Below are 22,405 nucleotides of genomic sequence, written 5' to 3'. Positions count from 1 at the left end.
AGACACCTGTGAGCCCTGAGCAGTCATGCTGTGAGGAAGTCCAGGCCACCCAGAGGAGACTTACAGAGGTGTTCCGTGGCCTATGAGAAGAGGGAGAGAGATCAGAAAAGACCCACGTGTGTTCCCTGTTGGTTGCCATGTGATGCCTTAGGCCATCTCAGGACTCTGCCAGCAAGAGGGCCATCATCAGGTGCAGCCCCTCAACCCAGCACCTCCAGAACCAAGAGCCAAAATAAACCTCTTTTCTTTATAACTTACCAATCTGTGGTTGTTGAATAATATGAACAGAGAATGAAATTATACAGTGTGGGAACGGGTGTCCTGGGGATGTAAAACTCTGCCATTCTATAGGTAAAGTCTCCAAACTTCCATTGTTCTAATGCCGAGTCAATTAATAGAAAAGTACTTTTGTCTGTATTATCACATAAAGCACAGAAATAAACAAATATATATATTGAGCATTTACTCTGTGCCAAATGCTATTTCAGACATTTTATATGTGATAACTCAGTTCACTGTCACAGCAACCTTTTAAACAAATATTAGCATCTCCATTTGACGCAAGAGGAACTAAATCCCAGAAAGGAGAAGTAACTTGTCCTGTGTCACACAGCTTCTAAGTAGAGGAAGCAGAGTTCAAACAACACTTTTGGCCCTTGACTGTGAACTCTTAACCACTATGCCCAAGTGTCTCTTGCCAAATCCTAGGACAAGGCAGAGCAGCTTTGGGACAAGAATAACAGATTGTGGTAAAAACATGAAGTCCTTTGAAATAGCACAGAGAATGGTGACACGCAGCTTAATGCCTAACTATAGGGGCAGAGGCAGCTCCAGCCCCTGCTTCCATGGAGGCCACCACAGCCACTGCAGGGACCCCTAAATGTTCTAAGGTTACAGAGGTACCACGTCATTTCCAGGGAGCTGTGGCAACTACATTCTCAATACAGGCAGCAATGGCATCTGTGGGCCCTCAGTAATTGAGGGAGGGGCCCCAGCAACACCTGGCACCCAGGGAGGGCCGAGGTGCCCCTGTGTGGCTGAGTGGGTGCAGGGATCTGGGAAGCCAGGGGGCTGTGAGCATTTGTGAAACAACACACCTGAGGGTCTCCACCTCAGGTCAAGAGGTGGAAAAGAGCAAGTGAGACTCGGTTCTATTTGTTCATTCTGCCCTAAACCTCCTGAGGCCTATGGAAACAGTTTATGTCAAGAATGTTCGATTCTGCCCTGTAGATTGTTCTGCTTTCTTCAAAGACCTGGGCTCAGGTGCTTCTATAAAACTAAGTTTCACTCAGGGCAGCAGGAAAAAGAGCTGAACATGAAGATAAAAGAGGATTGGAAGCAACTGTGCTTTTCCTCCAGTCTCACCCCTCACTGTGTAAATGGGGAAAGTGAGGCCTCGAGATGCCAAGTGACATTCAGATCAACTGGTCAGAGTGTCTGAGAGGACCCTGTCTCCTGCCTGTGTTCTTTTGTCTTTGTCGTATGGTTTTTCATCACCAGACCCCAAGCTCCATGGGCAAGGTTGTGCCTTACCTCTCTCTGGACCAACCTCAGCACTAACATGCTTTCTGTGTAATATGCCCTCAAGGAACATGAGCTGAATGAGTCTGTGGCTGGTGGTGGTTCTAGAAATGCAATTGGAAAGTCAGAGCCTGTGCCTGTGGCTGCCTGCTGTGGCCTGAGCTCCTGACTGTTCCCTAAACGTGTATGTGGCAGACAGGCTGGGAATGGAGATTGGCGCACAGGCTTTCTCTGGCTGATCCTGCAGTCATTGAAAGATTTTACCTAGAAAGCTCTGATTTAGCAATTCACTCTATACTTCCAGGAAAATGTTTCATAGAACAAAGTGACTTTAGTCTCTAATTTTGCTTCTCATTTATGGCTTATAGTTTATCCTTTATTTCAGTGCTTCCTTCAAATCCCTTTCCCCCTCTAAAAGCAACCTGTCAATTAAGTGGTCTCTGCTGTTGCTGTAGGCATGTCTCTGTAACCTTAAACAACTTGGTATTGCCGGGTGCGGTGATGCATGCCTGTAATCCCAGTGGCTCAGGAGGCTAAGGTGGGAGGATTGCAAGTTGGAGGCCAGCCTCAGCAATTTAGCAAGGCTCTAAGCAACTCAGCAAGTCACTGGTTCAAAACAAAAAAGGCTGGGGATGTGGCTCAATGGGTAAGCATCCTTGGGGTCAATCCCTGTTACACCACCTAGCACTAATAAAAAAAAAAAAAAATCTCAGTCTCATCAGTAGGTCTTGGTGTGCTCTCATGGTGGGAGCCAGATTTATTGGTGTCTGCAGAAGTAGTTTCTTTCTGACCTTGTTTAGTGGGTTGTTTATTGTCACTAAGTACACTTTTGTGGTTTGGGATTGTTTTTATTTTTATTTATTTTTTATTTAGCCAGTAGTAATCAGTGCTAGGAAGAGGAGAAATTCCTCAGGCACAGTCTGATCACACCAGTCCCAGACTGATACAAACACCTATGCTGGGAACAGAAGAACATGCCATCCAAATGCTGATTAGGCCTTCTCTACCTGGGCTGTTTGTGTGGGACACTGCCTTGGCCAGCTACCACCCTCCTTGGCAAAATCAGTGTCTGCTTTCGACCCTGGTGGCTAGGAGGTCATGGTAGAACCACACAGGGAGACCTGATGAGGTGTCCCTGCTGGGCCCTGGCCCCAGGACTCTGCTTAAATTGTTCAAGGACTGAGCTTGGCATTTTCCAGAGATCCCCAGGGGATTCTCATGGACAGCCCAGGCTGAGAATCAGAGAGCTAGATTAAAATATGACTGAGTTGTCTCTGTTGCTTATAGCATCAAAACCTCTCACAAGATTGGATCAGCTGCCTTCTAGTGTTTCTTCCTGGAGTGTCACAGGATTAGTGCATCATGCTGGTTTGAATCTAGGAAATTCAGCAGGGAGATTAAGGTTTAATCCATACAACTACTAACAGTTCTCAATCAGACGAAAGAGAAAAAAAGAAAGAAAGGAAAAGAGACAGAAAGAGAGAAAGGGAGGGAGGGAGGGAGGAATTCAGTAGTTTTAAGCCATTGCTTTGAAAGAAGTGGTCTTGTCTGTGTGGGAGATTAAAAATAAAAGTAGTCCTGTTTTGGAAACAAGCAGTAATAAATGATACTTAGCTGTGAAAGAGTAGGATAGCAACAGGGCCTGACCTCAGTTCTTTCTTTTCTTTCTGCAGTGTGGCTTTCCATGAAATAACTGCACTTCATAGCACACAGACTCACGTCTGGCCTCTAGGTTTGCTCTGTAGATCAGCCCATTAGTACCTGGAAACATGGTGAATTAAGTTGTACAGCTCCAAGGCCAAGAAAGAGGGGTCTGCCCTGATCCCTGAGCTTTTAAGGGCTCAGCTCTGGCTCTCCCTGTGGGCCAGGGATCCACAAGGTCAAGGGAATGTTTGAGCTCAGAGTCTGTGGCCTGAGCCCCCCAGGCTAGGCCTTATGTCTCCAGGACCCAATATTCCCTACCTAAGAATTTTTGCCCAAGCCTGGGCCTTGGATGGCCTCTTCCTCACACCATCCTCCTACACGGACCCCTATGCTAGTGTTTGTGACTCTGAGTCTTAGGAATGGCCAAGGAGAGACCATTTGCAGTATGTGGACACGTGGCTGGGGTATCCTCTGTGGACAATGGAGCCAAGGATAAGACAAGAAGTAGGGGGGTGCTACAGGCTCAGACATGGTGCTGAGATTCTAAACTCGAACCTGATCCTTCCAAGTGGTTATTTTTGTCAAAATAGGAATATAGAACATACTTTACTGGGCAGTATACTCGTTTGACTTATGCCTTCGCAGGATTCTACCTTACCATGTATGGCCTTCCTCTGGATTCCGGCCCTAGCCTGCAAAAATCAAGGGTGCTGGTAGCATGGTCCAAGTGTAGTGCTCAGGGACAAACAGTACTGCATGTACAAAACACAAAACCAATCTGTCTCCACACATCAATAGTCTTCCTATTTTATCATGGCATCTTATGGAGAAAGTGTCCATGTGTTAGGTAGTAGCTAGCCATAAGCAGTGAAATGCATGGCACAGTCACAAGTGTTTTTAAATTACTTTAGGGTCTTCTTTAAACTACTTCCTAAGTAGATGAGAAAGCAAAGGGTGGTAGTTAATTTGTAGAAAATAAACAGAAACAAGGGAGCTAGTTAGAAATCATGTCAAGAGAAGAGGATTAACTCTGGACAGGGTCCATTGATGTCGATGTAAAGCTAGGAACTAGGGCTCTAAGTGTCTCCAAGTGTCTGGGAAGAAAGATTCTTTTAGCAGCACAGGTGCCTTCTGACCAGCCATTGACCTCAGTAGCCACATTTACATGGGATTGACTTGTAGATGAAGCCCCCCTAAATAGGATGGTCACCATGACAGTTCCAGAGAGGACCAATTAAGCCAAACAACTCCACTGCCTGACGTGAAGGAGGAGGTGAACACCTGATTGACAAAAAGTATAGAAGGTGCTCCCCAGTTCTCCTGACAAATGTCAAACAGTCATAAACTCGGAGACAGCATTCATTGTCTCCTTTGGACATGGTCCACTCTCTCTCTTGAGAGTGCTCGCTGCTTAAACCTCACTTTGTTTTTATTTTACTTTCACTTCACTTCCACTTATAATAAAGTTCTCTTGCATGATTTTTGGTGTCTGACTTTAAATTTTCTTTCATCAGAACACAAGAACTAAGGTTTGGAGTTTTACTCCTTGATTTCCAGTGAAAGGTGTAGATATTTCCACTTGCCTAGTGTTTCTACTCGTCCCCATCCGCCTTTCTATTGCTTGACTTGGAGATGCATGTGCCCTGACAGTTGTCATATGGCAGCCACCAGTGAAAGCTGTCACTTTGTGATAGTACCCCCTTGGTGGTCTTGAAAAGTCAGGTGAATGTGCACAAGCAAATAATTTTGTCTTTGTTGGAAAAAAAATTTAAAGCACATGCTTCCTCACACAGTCACTCTTCCTCTGAGTCCCCGTAGGTGCTTATTTTATAGTATCTGCAGAAATTTATTTCTGTTCCCATGTCCCCTACTGGGTTCAGAGCTCCTCAAGAGCTGGTGCTGCATCTTTCTCTTTAGATTTCTACCCGCAGCCCGGTGCTTTGTGGACACATGGTGACTGTTCTGCTTTGGTATAATAAAAACAATATCCAGTATATTTAGTCTTCTACCTTTGTTATGGACAAAGAGCTCCTAAAGCCCTTGAATTTTCCCAGTAATAGGAATGACTCTTGTCTGCTGATGAACTGCCTGGGGGAGGAGGGCAGAACACCAGAAAAACCAACCACATGATGACAGAACTAGAAATTTCAGTCCTATCCCAACCTTGTAGAGGGAAGAGAAGCTGGAAGTGGAGCTCAATCCTTCATGGTCAATGATCCAATCAATCATGGCAGTGTAATGAGGATTGATTAAAATTCTGGGATGATAAAGGAGGAGCTTCTGGGTTGGGGAACACATCCAGGTGTGAAAAGGTGGCACTTGGTGATGTCCCAATCCCTTGCCCTCTGTGTCTCTTCCATTTGGTTATTCTTGAGTTGTATCCTTCATTATAAACTGGTAATCGTAAGCTAAGTATTTTGTGAGTTTTGAGTCATCCTAGCAAATTATCAAATCCGAAGTGAGGGTCACAGGAATCCTCAAATTGGCAGCCAACTCAGACGCGTGTGCAGCCCTGGGATCTGGGGCTTGTCACTGTCATCTGAAGTGTGGATGGTCTTACACGACTGAGCCCTTAACATGTGGGGTCTGTTCTAACTGCAAGTATAGTGTCCAGATTGCACCAAGTCTTGGAACACTCAGTTGGTGTTAGAGACTTGGAGAAGTGGTTGGTGTTGGGACACTATATTTGTTGTTGAAGAAACAATACCACATGGATACTATACTATGCTAATAATTGGAAAAATTGTAAAGCACTAATTGGCTTTAACTGCAGACTTTACTCCAGTTTTGTTAAACATTAAGAATTCTGTCTGTGGTAGTTTAATAATCCTCTGTTGAAAGGTAAGGTCCATGTCCTCTCCCTTCATGTAGTGCTAACCAAAACACTACAGGCAAAGTGACATGGTTTACTTCCAAGGGTAGGGCATTAAAAGGCCATGCAGCTTCCACCTCTTGGAATCCTCCCCATGGGAAACACTTTGGGACCCAGCTTCCATACTGTGGGATACCCCAGCTATCAGGCAGGGTCATATGGAGATGCTGCAGCCACCGACCCAGCTCAGTCCAACCATCAAGCCATCCCTGCCAGGTGCCAGTTATAGGAATGAAGATGCCTCCAGATGTTTCCAGCCTCCAGATGTTTGAGACATCCCAACCATTCAATCAGCTGAGGTTTCAGAATCTTAAGGCAGAGACATGCCATCCCTGCTGTGCTTTATCCAGATCCCTGGTCCACAAACCCATGAGCATGATCCCCTGGTGGTTGTTTTGCTCCACTGTATTTGGAACAGTTTTGTTATTGTTGTAGGAATATTAACTGGAACATGGTGTCCTCAGCACCGTAGGGACCCACTGTTTAAAGCTCCTTTTCTTGACTCTGGAGACTGAGGCAGGAGGATTGCAAGTTCAAAGCTAGTCTCAGCAACTTAGTGAGGCCCTAAGCAACTTATTGAGACCTTGTCTCAAAAATAAAAAATAAGGGCTGGGAATGTGGCTCGGTGGTTAAGCTCTCTAAGTTAGATCTCTTGTACCATAAATAAATAAATAAATATTCCTTCTCTTGGAGACCAGGGTAGGGAAATGGTGGGGGAAAGGGGAAGTTCTAGGGTATAAAATTTACCAAATTATGTTATGTGCAGTTATGAATTTGTAAAAAGCCCATTATTACTTATAACTATAATGTCCCAATAAAGTTCTTTTTTAAAGATTGACAAGAAAACTATAACCAGGAGTATTAAATAAATAGGTAAAATAAAACTCCTTTCTGTGAGTGATTTTATTATAGGGATTACTATATTTTAAATATATATGAAAATAAGATATCAAAAATTCTGTGAAATGTTATTGAAATGACAGAGCTATTAATCTAAAAATTACAGGTTTCGTGGTATGCAGGGAAACATTTTTCATGTGTGGCCATTATTTACTACATGAACACATCTCTGATTATTCCCTAGATAAATTCCTAGAGATGATCTCCCTGGGTCGATGGTGTGCATGTGTTAAAGCCACAGTGGTCTTTCTTTCCTCTAACTCAATGCCCTTTATCTCTCCAGGTTGGGACTAGCCTAGCCCTGGACCAGGGTATGGGCTGGTCTTTCATGCTTCCTCCATCTCCACTCTGCAGCTTCCAGGTTGTCTGGGAGGCGTAGGGAGGGATGGAAGAAATAAGAAAGAACAAAGGTCTTTTTACCTGGTGTGTCCTCTCTTGGTTTCACGTCCTCTGGCATGGACAAGCGCTTAGGTATTGGGGTGAGTTCTCTGGGAGATCTTTGGGATGCTTTCCTTCCATACAGTGACCTCAAAGGGGAAACATACTTCTGTGACCACCCTCCCCACTTAAATCCAACCCACACCAGAGAATTCCACAGGCTCTTGCTGCTGGTTCCTCTCCCTGTGGGCTCTGTCCTCTGGGTTGGGTGCCAGCAAGGCAGCACATCCCAAATGGCCTCTCTCCATGACATTCCCAAGGCTACAGGCAACTAATTTATCCCTTTCATACCCAATGAGGTGGGAGTGGGGCGACAGCAGGTGCTTCCTCTCTTTGCAAATCCTGCTCTAACTAGTTCCTTTGTCCTGCTCCAGGGGGACGGAATGCAAATCAGATATTTCACTCTCTAAGCTAAGATCAGAGAACAAGATGCCTGGTTTTCCTTGTGTCACTCTCAAAGCCTGTGATTCATCTGAATCAGGGCCCAGCAAAGAATTCTCCCCAAGGTCAAGAACACTCCATCCAATGCCTCCTCCAATTTCCCTATCTTGGGCATACTGAGCCTGGAGTAGTGGTAGAGGCACAGGTGGGAAGACAGTAGGTTGAAGTGGCAGACACCTTGGGGATATCTCCAGGGCTTCTCCATAGGATGGAGAGAAGATGGACTTCTGCTTCTCAGCTCTTTGGCTTCCAGTCTAACTAATTGGACAGCAGGAATTTTTCCTACATTCTCTTATAGTGACTGGTTAAATAATTACAGGATATTCTCTGCAAAGAAATTAAATATAGCCTTTCAAATTCCAAGGACCACTTAGTGGAAAATATTTATTTAATGATATATATTTAATGATGTTGCTAAATGAAGAACTGAAACACCCAAACCAATAATTCCACATTTGTGAAATACATATTGTATGCTTGAAGATGCATAGGAAGGAACATTAGAAGAACAGTCATCATATTATTTTTTCCCCCAGAGGGACAGAATGGGTGATTTCTTCTCTGTGCTTTTGGAGGTTTTAAAATCTCTTTGATGACCATGCTAATCTGATGAATGCAATTTTTTAAATGTGTAGCTCCCTACAACCTTATTAACTTTTGATTTTTCAGCACCAATGGAGTCATCTTTGAAAGCAAAATAGAGGGGCAGAAACAAACTTCTGTTGCTAAGTTCCCTGCAGTCAGCAAGAGCACACCTGTGCAGGGTCTGCATCAACACAGGCCACAGGAGTTCAGGTAAGGCAGCCTCATCAGCAAGGGTCTGGGGAAAGAGTCCCTGGAGGAATGATCAGCATCTGGGTTGCACACTGGCAGGGCACCTGTCATGTTTTAAAAACTACTGATACCTGGGCAGCAGGATTTTTTTTTTTTTAAATGAGAGTGATTCTAATGTGCAGCAAGGTTAGGAACCTCTGCCCAAGAGGCAAGCCTCACCTGCATGTCTAGCTTCCCATCTCCTAGGCACCTTCTCCAGGTGTTTCTCTGATCCTCTCCTACATGAATTGTCTGAAAGTATTTGATTATAAATATTGTCTCTGAATGCAACTAGAATTAAGGACAGGAAGATAAGGATTTTAGGTAATGGATTGGAGTGAATAGTATCTCCAAAAGATTCATGTCCACTAGAACCTTAGAATATGACCCTTTTTGGAAATAGGGTCTTTGCACACGTTATCATGCTAAGATGAAGTCATATTGGATTATGATGGGCCCTAACGCCCAAGACTGGTATCCTTACAATGAGAGGGAGGGCTGGAGAGACACCTCCACACAGCACTTCACACATGTGGAGATGGAGGCAGAGATCAGAATGATGTAGGTGAAAAACCAGCCTCTATCTCAGAGCAAAGCCTGTCCAAGCAAGGGACATGCCTTTGTCCTTGGAAAAACCCACAAGAGCACTCCTAAGCACATTCCCACCCTGCAAAGTTGTTTATCTACAAATAACAGGAGAGATCTGCTGCACCAGGTGTCCCTGACTCAGGCTAGGTGGGGATCCATAGCAGCCCCCTAGCAGCCACCATCAGCATGAGACAGGGAAATACCTGGGATGCCAGATGACCCTCCCAGTATTTTATAGTGGTTGATAACATGTTGGGAAACCATGTAGTTCAGCACATACACCCCTCTTGGCTTAAACCAATCAGTTCAAATGAATACCCCTTTTGTACTGACCAATCACCCCTACCCAACTTGTTCCCGCCAGTGAATGTGCTAATCATGTTTTAGAGTTGTTATTTGATTTTCCCGCAGTGTGTGATGATTTGCTATGATGTATGTGAAGTCCCTGCCCTCTCCAAAGAATGTATAAAACTGCTACAAACCCTGGGCTCGGGGCCTCTCAGCGTCACCAGTTGCTGTGTGTGTGTGCGGAGGACCGAGCTAGCTCGCAATAAACACCTCTTTGCGGCTTACATCGATCTTGGGTCTCTGGTGGTCTTTGGGGGTCCCGAATTCGAGCATAACATAGGCACAAGCCAAAGAAACCAAAAGATTGTCGAGCTAAAGACAGGAGGTCTCTTTGCCTTTCCCTGGGTTTGTCTGATGGCAGGACAGAGATTCACACACACACACACACACACACACACACACACACACACACATACACATACACACACACGTCTTCCTGTCCTCCTACCTCTCCCACCTAAAGCCAGGGAAGTATATCCTCTGGGCCTGAGGAGTCTGGGAGCAGACTTGACCACCTTCCTTGCTGTTCTCCAGGGTCCTGGGCTTGAAACTTCTCACTCCTTTCTCTTGTCACTCTAACATTTATGGCTTCTTTTTGTTAACATGCTATTTAAGACAGACACCCCAGCAACTGGTTTGAGAGAGGGTATTGTTCCAGAGAAAGTGGCTCCCCTCCTGCATAACAGACATGACATATGTTATGAAAGGTGCTTGTCTTTCTCATGTTCGTCTGCCTTTTGTAACAAGAATCTATCCCAGCTAAGAACTTGTGAGGACTGAGAAAAGAAATTATATTTTTCTCTCCCTCCAAACCAAGGAATGCCAAGAATTGCCTGCTACCACCAGAAGCTAGGACAGAGGCATGGGATGGACTCTCTCTCCGAGCCTCCAGAAGGACCTTGATGACACCTTGGTGGGGACCTGTGGCCTCTTGAACTGTAAGGGAATAAGACGGTGGTTTTAAGCCAACCAGTTTGTGGTCATTTATTAAGGCACGCCGAGGAAACTGTCAGGGCATTTCAGAATCTTCCCCAGAAGCAGCCAAACGGTGACCCCATTACATCTCCTTAAGAGGTAAGTGAACGCACTCCTCAGCACAGCTCTTTCCTGAACCTCCAAGGGCTCCGCCTGAAAATCCAGTTCTCTTTGTGCACATGGAAGAAAATGCATCTTAGATAATACATGTCAATTTTCTTTCAATTATGTGCACACAGGACCTATTTGGTTTGCAAGATGGGAGAAAAAAAAATCCACTATACATTTTGTTCCGTTGCTTTTGCTCGCTCGGTCAGGAGACGTTTCTTATTAGCCTCACTCACCTGGTAACTAATTAGAGTTGCCAGCCTTTGAAAAGCAATTATTTCTAAGTAAAACAAGCATTTCTCTGAAAGAGTCAAGGAAAACTGTACACACCGTAAGTAAGAGGCAGTATGAGTAGGAGTTGGTTATTTCTGCTTCAATCTTGAAAAATCTCTCTCATCAGGAGGACGTTTAGAGAATAGAGTTGATGAGATCTGAAGTGGTCATCTACTTTATTCTCCTACTTTCCAATAGCACCAACTATGCAAATTAAGTTCCATTCAGTAATTCTTGCATGTCCCGGATCTATGCTAGGGGATAGGGATGTAAAAGAGACCTTCAACCTTAGGAGCCCAAACAGTAACAACAGATAGGGGAGGTAAACCAGTAACAGATTAGAGATAGCGTCAAGCAGAAGGACCCATGGAAGGATCTTTCAATTGAGTATAGTGACTTGAATGTGAATATTCATCTCTGCTCACTCTTTAGCCCACATTAAAATGAATGTGAAGGAATAACATAAATATGCACAAACCCAAAAGGACAAAGAGAATTGCAGGAGAGACTGCAATGAAAGAGAACCTTCACTGAATCTGGTAGGGTAGAAAATACAGGAAGTAGAGGAACAGAGAATATGACTAGTAAGTGCCTGCGGAGACCCTCTGGGTCGAAGAATTGGCTGAGAGAATCCTGGGAAAAATCCAGACACCTGAACTATGAGGTGGTGGTGGGCATAAAGTGGAGATGAGAAGTTTCCTGAAATTCTGCTTAAGGAGAAATTAGATCTTTGGTCACTGCCAAGGTGGAGCAGCTAAGGGTCCACCCCACCCTGCCCAAGTTAGTTTATTCTTGGAGAACAGTATTCAGAGGGGCTGTAGTCACAGCAGAGGGGGCAAATTGCTCTGAGATTGAATGCTGACAAACACACTAGGAGATGCCCAGCCCTCTTGGAGTCCCCCCTCCTGAGATGGCAAGGGCTCTCAGGTAGGAGGTTGGTGGGTTTTCTTTGGAGAAAATGAACATCCCCAGAGAAAAGATATTCAGAGAATGATAGTTGGGGCTTTTGAAAAGGGGAAAAAAATAAAAAAAATTTAAAATTAAAAATTAAAAAAAACAAAACACCAACATAAACCAAAGCCAAGTTGTTCCTGAATCCTCCTAGAGGTCTCCACCCTAAACCCATACACACAGACCAGCCTCCCACCTTCATAGCACTTCAATCAACAATCTAGGTGCATTGAACAGCCCAAGTGTCCTGAGGCAGTTGAAAAAACTTTTACCATGGACAATAGAGATCAAAATAAATATATAAGAGGCAAACTCAGCAGAAGACTAAAGAGTACAACAAAACGAATCACAAAGTCTATGTTTAATAGCCTTGGAGAGAGACAGTGTCTCCAAAATAAGACATTTGCTATTAAAAAGGGACATTGGTGAACAATATAAAACTCATAGGCATTCAAAATATGATAGCAGAAACAAAAATTGAATAGACTATTTTAACTATATGGAAAAAAAATAGCATCCAGAAGAGCTTTACAATTCTGTTGGAGAGTTTTTGAAGAATTAATAATATTAAGATTAAAAAAAAAAGTTAAGCTTAATGAAAAGGAAAAATCAATGTCTATAGGAAAACAAAAAGTTATACAAGAAAGGAAATGGAATTGTATCATACTTTTTCGCTTGGCAGTAAAACAACAATTATGTGATCAAAATAACATGAACACGAACATGAAAAATGGTAGCTTCATCGAGTTGGAAGGAAGAAGCTTTGAAAGTCCCAGAGAAGTGGTTGTAGGCCATAAAATGAAAGTATTAAATCCTTATAAGAAGTCAATAATTAATTTCTAAAATTGATAAATCAAGGAATTGTAGTGTAAACATTACTTAGAAACACTGAGTGGATCCACTAATTATAAAAAACAAAACAACTGAAAGAGTGCTTTTCCCTAGGAGCTGAACTCAAGATAGGGAACAAGGGAGAGATGCAGACTAATGATGTTTTAATTATAAGCTTTTCAGAACCTTTTTTTTTTTTTTTCAGACAGGGTCTCACTAAGCCCTTAGGGCCTCTCTAAGTTGATGAGGCTGGCTTTGAACTTGTGATCCTCCTGCCTCAGCCTCCCAAGCTGCTAGGTTTATAAACAAGTACCATGGCACCCGGCCGATTGGGCTTTTAAAATGAGGCAAATGTCTTTTTAATAAAAGTTTTTAATAAAAGTAGGTAGTACTGAGGAAGATGTGATTAAATATTCAGAACACGTTCGACATCTTAGTCTGTCCGGGATGCTATATCAAAGTCCATAGACGGGGCGGCTTGAGCAACAGGAATTTATTTTCTCACAGTTCTGAAGGCTGGAAATCCGAAATCAGGTTGTCACGTGGTCTGTTTCAGGTGAGGACTCCCAGGATCTTCAGGGAGGTGATACAGGGTACAGTCTAGTATGTAATAAAAGGGAGCACCTCTTTCAACCATGAAATCCCACAGGACAGATTCTCCTGAAGCACAAACCCAGCCTCTTTACCTGCTGGCCTCTGAGGAGGTGGGGAACTTTTCCTGTTGGGGTTCTGGGGCTTCTGTGGAGTGTCATGTGCAGGTGGAAGTACTTGCTCTGCTCAGAGCTGCCCCTAGCCTGCAGGCTGATATATGGGGACAACATTCTCCAGCTTACCCTCACTTAGCAATAGTTTTACCTTTATCTGCCACTTCTTCTATTTTTTATTCCTTTATTTTCCAAATTTGGATCTGGAATGTCACCCAAAGGCTCATGTGTTGAAGATTTGGTTCCCAGTGCAGCAGTGTTCAGAGGGGGGGATTTGGAAAATGATTGGCTCACGGGCTTTAACATCATCAGTAGGTAAGTCTATTGATGCCTTCATAGCTGATTGACTATTGGGAATTAGTGGAAAGTGTAGAAGGAAGTAACTAGTTGAAGGGAATGGGCCCTTGGGGGCATGACCTTGGAGACTATATCTTGCCCCTGACCTTCCTTCCCCTTCCCCTTTTATCTCCTCCCCTTTCTCCACTGCCTGGTTGCTATGAGGTGAGTAGATTTGCTCCACCACTCCCTCCATACCATGATGTTCTACCTCACCATAGGCCCAAAATCAAATGGAACCAAGTTACCGTGGACTGAAACTTCTGAAATCATGAGCCAAAATAAATCTTTACTCTTTCAAGTTGATTTTCTCAGGTATTTTATCACAGTGATGAAAAGCTGACCAACACAGTTCCCACCAGGAGCCTGGAAGATGGGTGATATTTTTGACCCTTCTTAGAGACCTCAACAATGTGTCTGGGAAACTAAAAATAGTTTAGAATTGTTGGAGCAAAGGTTGTGGGAGGAGTGGAATGGAAAGGGGGGCGGCAGGGAGTGGCAGGAGGTTGTTGGAAATTTTGCCATCCTGATGGAGAGTTAGAGTGCTCCTGGCAGCCCTACAAAACAGCAGGCTTCATTTCATTCTGGGGTTGGAAAGATGAATGGAGAGGCCTCCTGAAGCCAGGAGACCGGATAGGAAATCACCTAGAAGCACAGGCAAAGAAGCCAGGACCTGGGCAGAGGATGCAAAGAGGGGATGGATTTGAATTAGAGATAAAAGGTGGAAATCAATAGGGTTGGATGATGATTTGACCCTCCCTCCCAGCAACAGGCATGGTACCCACAGCCCAAGTCCTCTGGTCATCCCACATCTTTAATTCTAATTGAAATGTCTGATTCTCACCTCTCTAATAGAGAGGTTGGAGTATAAAAATAAATAAATAAACAAGTGAACAAAAAGCCCTTTTATTATTTTGAAAAAGATTTCAAGCTGATGAAAAGCTACAAAAGTTATACTGTGACCTACCTGTATACTCTTCATACTTTATCAGTTAATATTTTAGCATACCTTTTCATCTATATCTATCTATCTATCATCATGTATCTCTATCTCCATTTGCTAATTATAACTGCTGAGTCATAGGAAGGAAAATTGCATACATTATACCTCTTTATCTGTAAAGGTTTCAGCCTGTATTTTCTAAGAACAAGGACATTTTCTTAATAACTGAACTGCAATGATCAATTTTGGAATTTTAATGTTAATACAGGATTATATCTAAAATATACTTGACAGTCAACTTTTACCAATTACTCTAATAATATACCTTATGTCAATTTTACCTCCCCCCCCAGCCAAATCCAGGGTCTAACTCATGATTATGCATTATGTATGGTTCTCATATTTCTTTTATTTAATTTGGAAATTTTTCAGAATCATTTTTTCTTTTTCCTTCATGATACTGATGATCTTGACAAACGTGTCCAAGGTGGTTTTGTAAAATGTCCTCAATTTAGAGTTATTTGATGTTTCCAGATGATTATATGCAGCTCATACATTTTGTGCAGAATTACAGCACAACCAATGTTGGGTCTTCAGTGCACTACATCAGAAGACAATGATGTAGGTACATTTGTTAACAGTGACGTTAATTTTAACACATGGTTAATGTGTCAGCCAACTTTTCTGCTATAAAGACACCAATTTTCCCTATCAATTGATAACTGATCTAGAGGGAGATTCTCTAAGATGTTCACCTGATAGTTTTAGCATCCATTGATAACTCTTGTCCAAATCAATTAGTACTGTGATGTTGCAAAATGTCAATTTTGTAACTCCATCTATTCTGCATATATTAGTTGTGTTTCTTTTCTAAAGAAGAGCCATCCCTTCCTTTATTTATTTGGTACAAATATGAATTGCCAAAATTTTTTCATGGGTTATAACCATCACTGTCCTTATTAATTTTAATGCTCAAATTGCCACAGATTTGGCCAGTGTGAGGCCCTTCGGGGTGTTTCCTACATTGTTGCACACATGAGGGTGTTTCCTACATTGTTGCACACATGATCCTGTGTGTGCGTGTGTGTGTGTGTGTGTGTGTGTGTGTGTGTGTGCTGCTGGGGACTGAACCCAGGGCCATATGCATGCTAGGCAAACACTCTACACTGAGCCTTATCCCCAATCCAATCCCATCATTTTATTAGCACTTTCTTACTGTTAAGAACCAGATGCTCTTGTACTTTGCCTGCCCTGTCCTTGTTCTTTTGACGGGAAATTGTCTTTAGAAACCAAGATCTATGCTCATTGCTACTGGAGAGTCATTGCCATTTCAGTGAGCAGAGCCAAGAGTGACCTCTAATCCCAAACCAACACTACAGGGTTCTTCTTGTCTTTCCCCCTAGTCCATATTTGTATCATCTTTTTATCTTAGTGAGGATTCTGAATATTCTTCCAAATAAAAATATTTATTTTTCTCTCAGTTCTATAATAACAATGCAAAAAAAATTCTAGAAATGCTACATGTATTTCTCTTCCAATAACAGATATATTGTCTATCAATTAATTTTCTGTTGTTATGACAAAACACCTGAGGTTGGGTGCTTTATAAGAGTTTATTTAGCTCACAGCTCTGGTTATTCAAGAGCTTGACACCAGTATCTGCTTGGTCTGATGGTGAGGGCTTCTGACTGTCTCACAACATGGAGATGGCATCATGATGGGAACGTACGTGTGTGTGTGTGTGTGTGTGTGTGTGTGTGTGTGTGTAAGAGAGAGAGAAAGAGAGAGAGAGAGAGAGAGAGAGAGAGAGAGAGAGAGAGAGAGAGAGAGGACAAGTGGTGAGACAGAAAGCCAAAAGGAGCCAGGCTTGCTCTTTTTATTACAATTCACTCTCATGAGAACCAATTCACTCCTTGAGACCAATAATAATCCCTTCTGAAGATGAACCCCCCACAAAGACCTAATTCCTTGGTCTAGGCCCCACTTCTTAAAGGTTCCACATTGCCGCACTGAGGCCCAAGCTCCCAGAACATGAACCTTATCATAGCACCTACTAAGCCAGAGCTCAGGATTTGTTTATAAATCATTTTACCTTTGACTGAGGACATATAATTCAGGGCTTCATTCAGAATTAACTGAATTTTTGTTGTCTAATTTTTCCTCTGTGTGATTATATTATCTGTTTCTTTCTGTTTGAGTTCATTTTTCTCAACTTCCATAGTTATATTTATAAATAAATAAAACAGAATATTTCCAAAATCATATCTAGTGTTATACTCAGAGAAGTGTCACTTCCTCCTTTATTCCTTCTACCCCTTCCCACCCATCCCTTGTAAGTAACCAGTTTCATGAGTTTCTAATTATCTTTTCTGCATTTCTTTTTGCAACACATATAAAACAAAAATAGGGACCAATACCTGGCAGATACTCCATGGACATAAGAGGTGGGAGACCCAGTGGCAGAATTATGATCTTCAAAGATAAGAAAGAATACACAGAAGAAAGACCTTGTGCAAGAGTTCACATGACAGAATTGAATAAGAATTTAGGACTGTCTTCTGTCCATTATAGGTCACACTTGATGGGTAGCCAGCCATTCCTCCACTGCTTAAGTACCAAAAAGTTAGGGCAACACAGTGTGGCCATGAAGAGCATGCACTCTGGAATCAGAGAATGGCCATCAACTCCCTGAGTATTGGGCAACTCACTTTATTTCTATGAATTTTTGCTTACCTTACTATATCATGTACGTTCCAGTAAGGAAGAGAAAACTGTTTGGCAAAGCATCTGGTATACTTTATGTGTTAGTTTTATTTCACTTTCATTATCATTAATGTTACCTTGGGGCAGCTGTTGACTCCCTGAGTGTAGGGAATAAAATACAGGACAACCAGTTATATTTTACCTTCCAGTACACAACAAATCTGTTTTATAAATTATAAGCATATGCAAATTTTAGTATTTGTTTACACAATGTTGTGTAAGAATTTTATTAAAAAATACTAAAAATTATATTTATTATTTTTCTGAAATTCACAAATTATAAAGATTTTGGCTCAGAATATTTTCTGACTACTCTTCTCTCCTTACAGAATGATGGAACGTCACAATCTTGGCTCCTCGCTGACTTATTGTATAAAGTAACTAATAACTTCCAACAATTTGCCTTGCTCGTTGCTCTGTGAGGCCAGCAGTCAACTGTGGGAGACTTGCTGATGGAGAAAGCACTAGAATGGCTGACTGTGCCCCCAGAACTGCCCTCTCATTTTGCCAATAGCTTCAATCTTCCCACCACTCTCTGTCCAGAGTTGCTAATGAGTAGCAAAATCGACTGCTCTCACCTCTTCTCTCAGCAAGGGCCCTCCTCGCCTCTAGTGGAGGTGCTAATAAGCCCTGACACTACCCTCAGCAGGAAGCCAAGGAGGAGAAGTAAGAGTCCCGAATTACCCACTCTCTGCCACTGAATATTCCAGAACCAGCTATCAAACGAGATCAACGATCCTCTCTCCAGCTTCTCCAGCTTGGTCAGATGCCTCCAGAATCTCTTTCTTGCCCAAGGGTCTACACAGGTCTCTCATGTGTTGATCCTCACACTTTCAAAAAGTTCAGTTCAGAAAGGGAGTCAGTGACTCTGATTTTTTTCTTTCTTTTTCTTTTCTTTCTTTCTTTCTTTCTTTTTTTTTTTTTTTTAACCACTGGAGCCTGAGGAAACAGAGAGTACTTTCACTAGAAACTTCACCTCCTCACCAACACTCTTCTTCCTGTTTCCCCCAGAAGAATGGGTGATGGCCACTTGAGAAATGTTGAGCACATTGGAAATGCAGAGGATGAAAGAAGTATTTAAAACCTAGCTTCAGACTGGGAAGGTTGGAGAGGCTTCCACAAGAGCTCAAAAACTCAAGCCTTGCTGTTCTTCTCTATGTTTGTTGGAACCTGTGTGTATACATTTTGAGAAAGGCGTGGAAGGGCATAGACCAGGCTGTGACATCCTCTATCACAGGGTAATGGAATGAGGAGGAGATGGGTACACACTGTTAAACATCAGCTTCCCCTGTCTGATTTGTAATAACAGGCATAGATAACTTTTCAATTTAAAAATTTCAATAAAGAAAAAGAGGATAAACAATCTAGGATTTTCTTGTTGGACCACAGTATTTCATATCCTGTGAAACACTTCTCGTTACAGTGGAGATGAATCATTCCCAATCTCCCGAAAGCCTAAAACCACAGCATGGGTAGTTTTGCCCCTTTCTAAGTAAAAAGAGACAATGAATTTCACAAGAAAATTGGCTATTTCATGACACCCCAAGGCCCCAGTTATCAAAGAAGAAAGTATTGGAAAAGGAACCATTTTGAAGGTTCTCCTGCCTGTGGTCCCCCTTACCTAGAAGATGCAGCCTCAGAATTTGCAATAAATTCTGTGGTAAAGGCATCGGTTTTGCCTCTGAGCTTATGTTTTCTGGCTTGCTAGAATCTCATAGCCCAGCTCACAATCTTTTCTCTGAGTTTTATGCAATTTGGCAGGGAGAAAACAAAGAGTCAGAAAATTGATATTCATAACACAAATCTTTATCATTTGGAGAAGGAATTCATGTGTACTGGTGGATGAAGCATCTTTCCACCAATGATGGCAACAAATGCAAGCAAAATAAAACAGAACCTACTCATATCTTTTGCAGTGTGGCTCTGGAGAATCTCTGGTCAAATTACACCTCTTGGAGTAAAACAGCAACGGCAATTATATGAAATAACAATTTTCCTGTCTCCCCAAAGCAGCACCAAAGGAGTCTTAGATGTTAGATCAAGAAGATAGATGATGAGGAAAGAAAAAGGAGGATTGAAGGACACAGCAGGTACTCACACAGTGGGTAACAAGGATTTAGATCACATTCATATAATAGAAGGCTTTCCACCAGGAAACTGGTCCGGACCACCAAGAACTAACAGAGACCCTCCTCTCTTTGGCAGTTAGATATTTCTTTATTTCTCTGTGTCAACACATGTCAGTCCTTGCCCGTAGGGATTGAAGGCACTGAGGCTTTGAGGACTAAGGCTCTTCATAGCTGCTTATTTTGGTCCATAAGATTTTCTCCCTTTCCATTTTCCCGAACTTCATCTTCCATTCATTGACAGTGATTTGCATAAGGCCTTGGTTTCCTACATAAAGCAATGGAAGCTCTGTCTTGATCTGAAGACTAAAGAATGCATCCAGATTCCTCAGGGTTCTAGAAAATTCCCTTATGATTTCTTTAATCTCCACCCATAGGGAGATTAGGGATGCATTACCAAGATTCAGTGGATTTGATTTGTCATTCCTTTTCCAACTGTTTCCCCCAATACATTTTTGCCCCTTATGTCCTGCTTGGCCTGACATCACATGCTGAATGAGTCAGAGCTGTCTCATCTAAATGCAGTTGACACTAAAATTGTGTTATCGATTTCTGATGCTCTCTTGACTTTCCCTTGTTCCTTTGTAAAAGTTGGCTTAACTAATATTACTCTAAATATGTAATGCTGGTGCTGGCCCTATTTCTTTCTTCATTTGCCTTGTTTACCATCATTTATTGGAGTCATCTAAGATGTCAAAATTCTTTTTTTTTAAGATTTCAAAAAATAGATATTTACATTCTAAAATAGTTCCAAATGTCCCATTTTGATCTAGCTCCCTTTTGATTACAATACAAATTATCCATGCCAATATGGTGTGTTCCTTCCAACACAAACAGGATAATAGAAAATCAGAATGATAGTGTATAGGTTTAAGCATTGGAAGACCTGGGAGGAATCCTGGTTCCATCACTTTCCACCTGTGTGATTTTAATTTAGTCATTTAGCTTCTTTGAGCCTCAGTTTCCTCTTTTATACTTGGGGCTTTTTGCATTTATCTTGCAGGGTTTTGTAAGGTTCATATGAGATTATGTAGGTCGTGGTAGTTTGCTAATAGTTTTACTGCTATTCTCTGACATCTCTATTCAACTCCCTCTTCGATTGGAAACACAACTAGACAAGGGCTGAATATTCTGTGAAGACCATGAGTCATGACAAGGTATCCTGTCAGTCACTTGATTAAAGACACCTCTTTCAAGAATCAGCCTAAAAATCAGCCCCTTGAGGAGATACCCTTGAAGTCACAGATCAAAATTAGTTTGTCCTTCTTTGTTCTCTGTTCATACCAACTACAAAATTCCTATCCAACTGGGTAGCACAGGCTTCAGAAAAGTCTAGAGAATTCAGTAGTCAGGAACTAAACGCCTTTTATGAAGATGTAGTAGAGGACGTAAGCAACTCTATTGTACCATTTATTATATTCACTAAAATAAAATAATAAAGACAGCACCTTAGATAAAGAGAATATTAATGTACATTGTATGATTAATACACATTTGTTAGGAGAAAACTCTGCAGGCCCTCCCTTCTTGGCTGTTTGAATGAAATACTTAAAAGTAAACCATTTTACTTTCTTACAGACAGCTCACTCAATGAATTCACATTTCTGTTGCTTCTCCACCCAAATGTTCAAAGTTTTTCTGGTTCTGTCTTCAAGTTTTCTCCTGACACCTATTGATCGACATAGCCTGGATCATTGGGAAACTTGATGCTGGAATAATCTAGCTATCTTCTCCCTCTATTTAATTTATTAGAGCTTTATCCATAGTGGTTGGGTTCATTCCGACAAATTCATACCTGCAAGGAAATCCATTTCAATTCATGATTCCCCTCTTTCCCATCATGTCCTCCTTCTCCTTTGCCATCCCCCTTCCACTCCTCTACTATAATTCCTTTTGTTCATCTATTAATTTATATCTGACTGGTTCTTTATGCTATCCTATCCTTCCCTCCCCCTTTACTTTATTTATGAGAGGAAGCATTTGACCTTTGGGTTTCTCGAGTTTGGCTTATTTCACCCAGTAGGATATGCTATCTTCCCTCTTCCGGGAGGCCATTTAGTTTTTGCTCTGTCCATGGTTTCATGCAAATCCCTTTGCCGCAAGCCTCTCTGATAAACATTTCCATTTCTCCTTTCCCTCTTGGGGCAAGACTCCCAGTTCATATTCCCTTGGTTTCCTTGCTCTCTCCCCCAAAGATTGCAGTGAAAATGACTTTTATTTCTACTCTGCCATTCATAGCCAATCCCTCATCTGCTCTCGGCCACACACTCTGCCCTCCCCTCTCCTGCCATCTAATTGCCTCTGATGGGAATGATATAATACATTGATACCAGAACTCAGCTTCCCAAAGGACATGCTATAATTTCACATAGAGGGAACTGAAGTTCTGGAAAATTAGAAAAATCATCTCCTTAGTGTCTATCTCTTCCCAGGATTGTGAGGTTCTTGAGGGTGGGGAAGTTTTTTTTTTTTTTTTACCACTTTATTTCTAGCACCACGTACAAAGCCAGACACACAGGAGGCCTTTGACCCTATTGATTGAGGGAATGCATGCTTGCCAATGGGCCAATTGGTCAACTTGATTTCCCTCAGATCAGATGAAGTTTCTTGGATGTCTTATTTCCAATTATAATTTCAGCTACTAAGTTAGAATGCTTAAAAAAAAAAAAAAGTGATACAGAAGGCCAGGAGAAAAGGAAGGCAGAGAACAGATTCTATTTAGCTAACAGTGGTAGGGGTAGGAGGATAAAAAGACTGGCCAGGGAGTCTCTGGAGAGTAGCCCAGGAGGGTGGAGAAGGCTTGGTACACTTAGGAACAGACTTCAGAAAC

At 42.1% G+C, this 22,405-nt stretch overlaps 1 long non-coding RNA gene across 1 annotated transcript; it reads left to right on the top strand.

Moving 5' to 3' along the window:
• Positions 1-7,304: 7,304 nt before the first annotated feature.
• LOC120889304 (uncharacterized) lies at positions 7,305-14,044 on the top strand. Its single transcript, XR_005733217.2, has 3 exons — positions 7,305-7,416; positions 8,486-8,611; positions 10,383-14,044. It is a non-coding gene; the product is annotated as an uncharacterized LOC120889304 (long non-coding RNA).
• The last annotated feature ends 8,361 nt before the right edge of the window (positions 14,045-22,405 follow it).

This window comes from Ictidomys tridecemlineatus, chromosome 8 (assembly GCF_052094955.1).
Source record: "Ictidomys tridecemlineatus isolate mIctTri1 chromosome 8, mIctTri1.hap1, whole genome shotgun sequence".
Classification (NCBI taxonomy): domain Eukaryota; kingdom Metazoa; phylum Chordata; class Mammalia; order Rodentia; family Sciuridae; genus Ictidomys; species Ictidomys tridecemlineatus.
The sequence above is the reverse complement of the archived record's forward strand: the minus strand, read 5'-3'. Positions and strand labels throughout refer to the sequence as shown.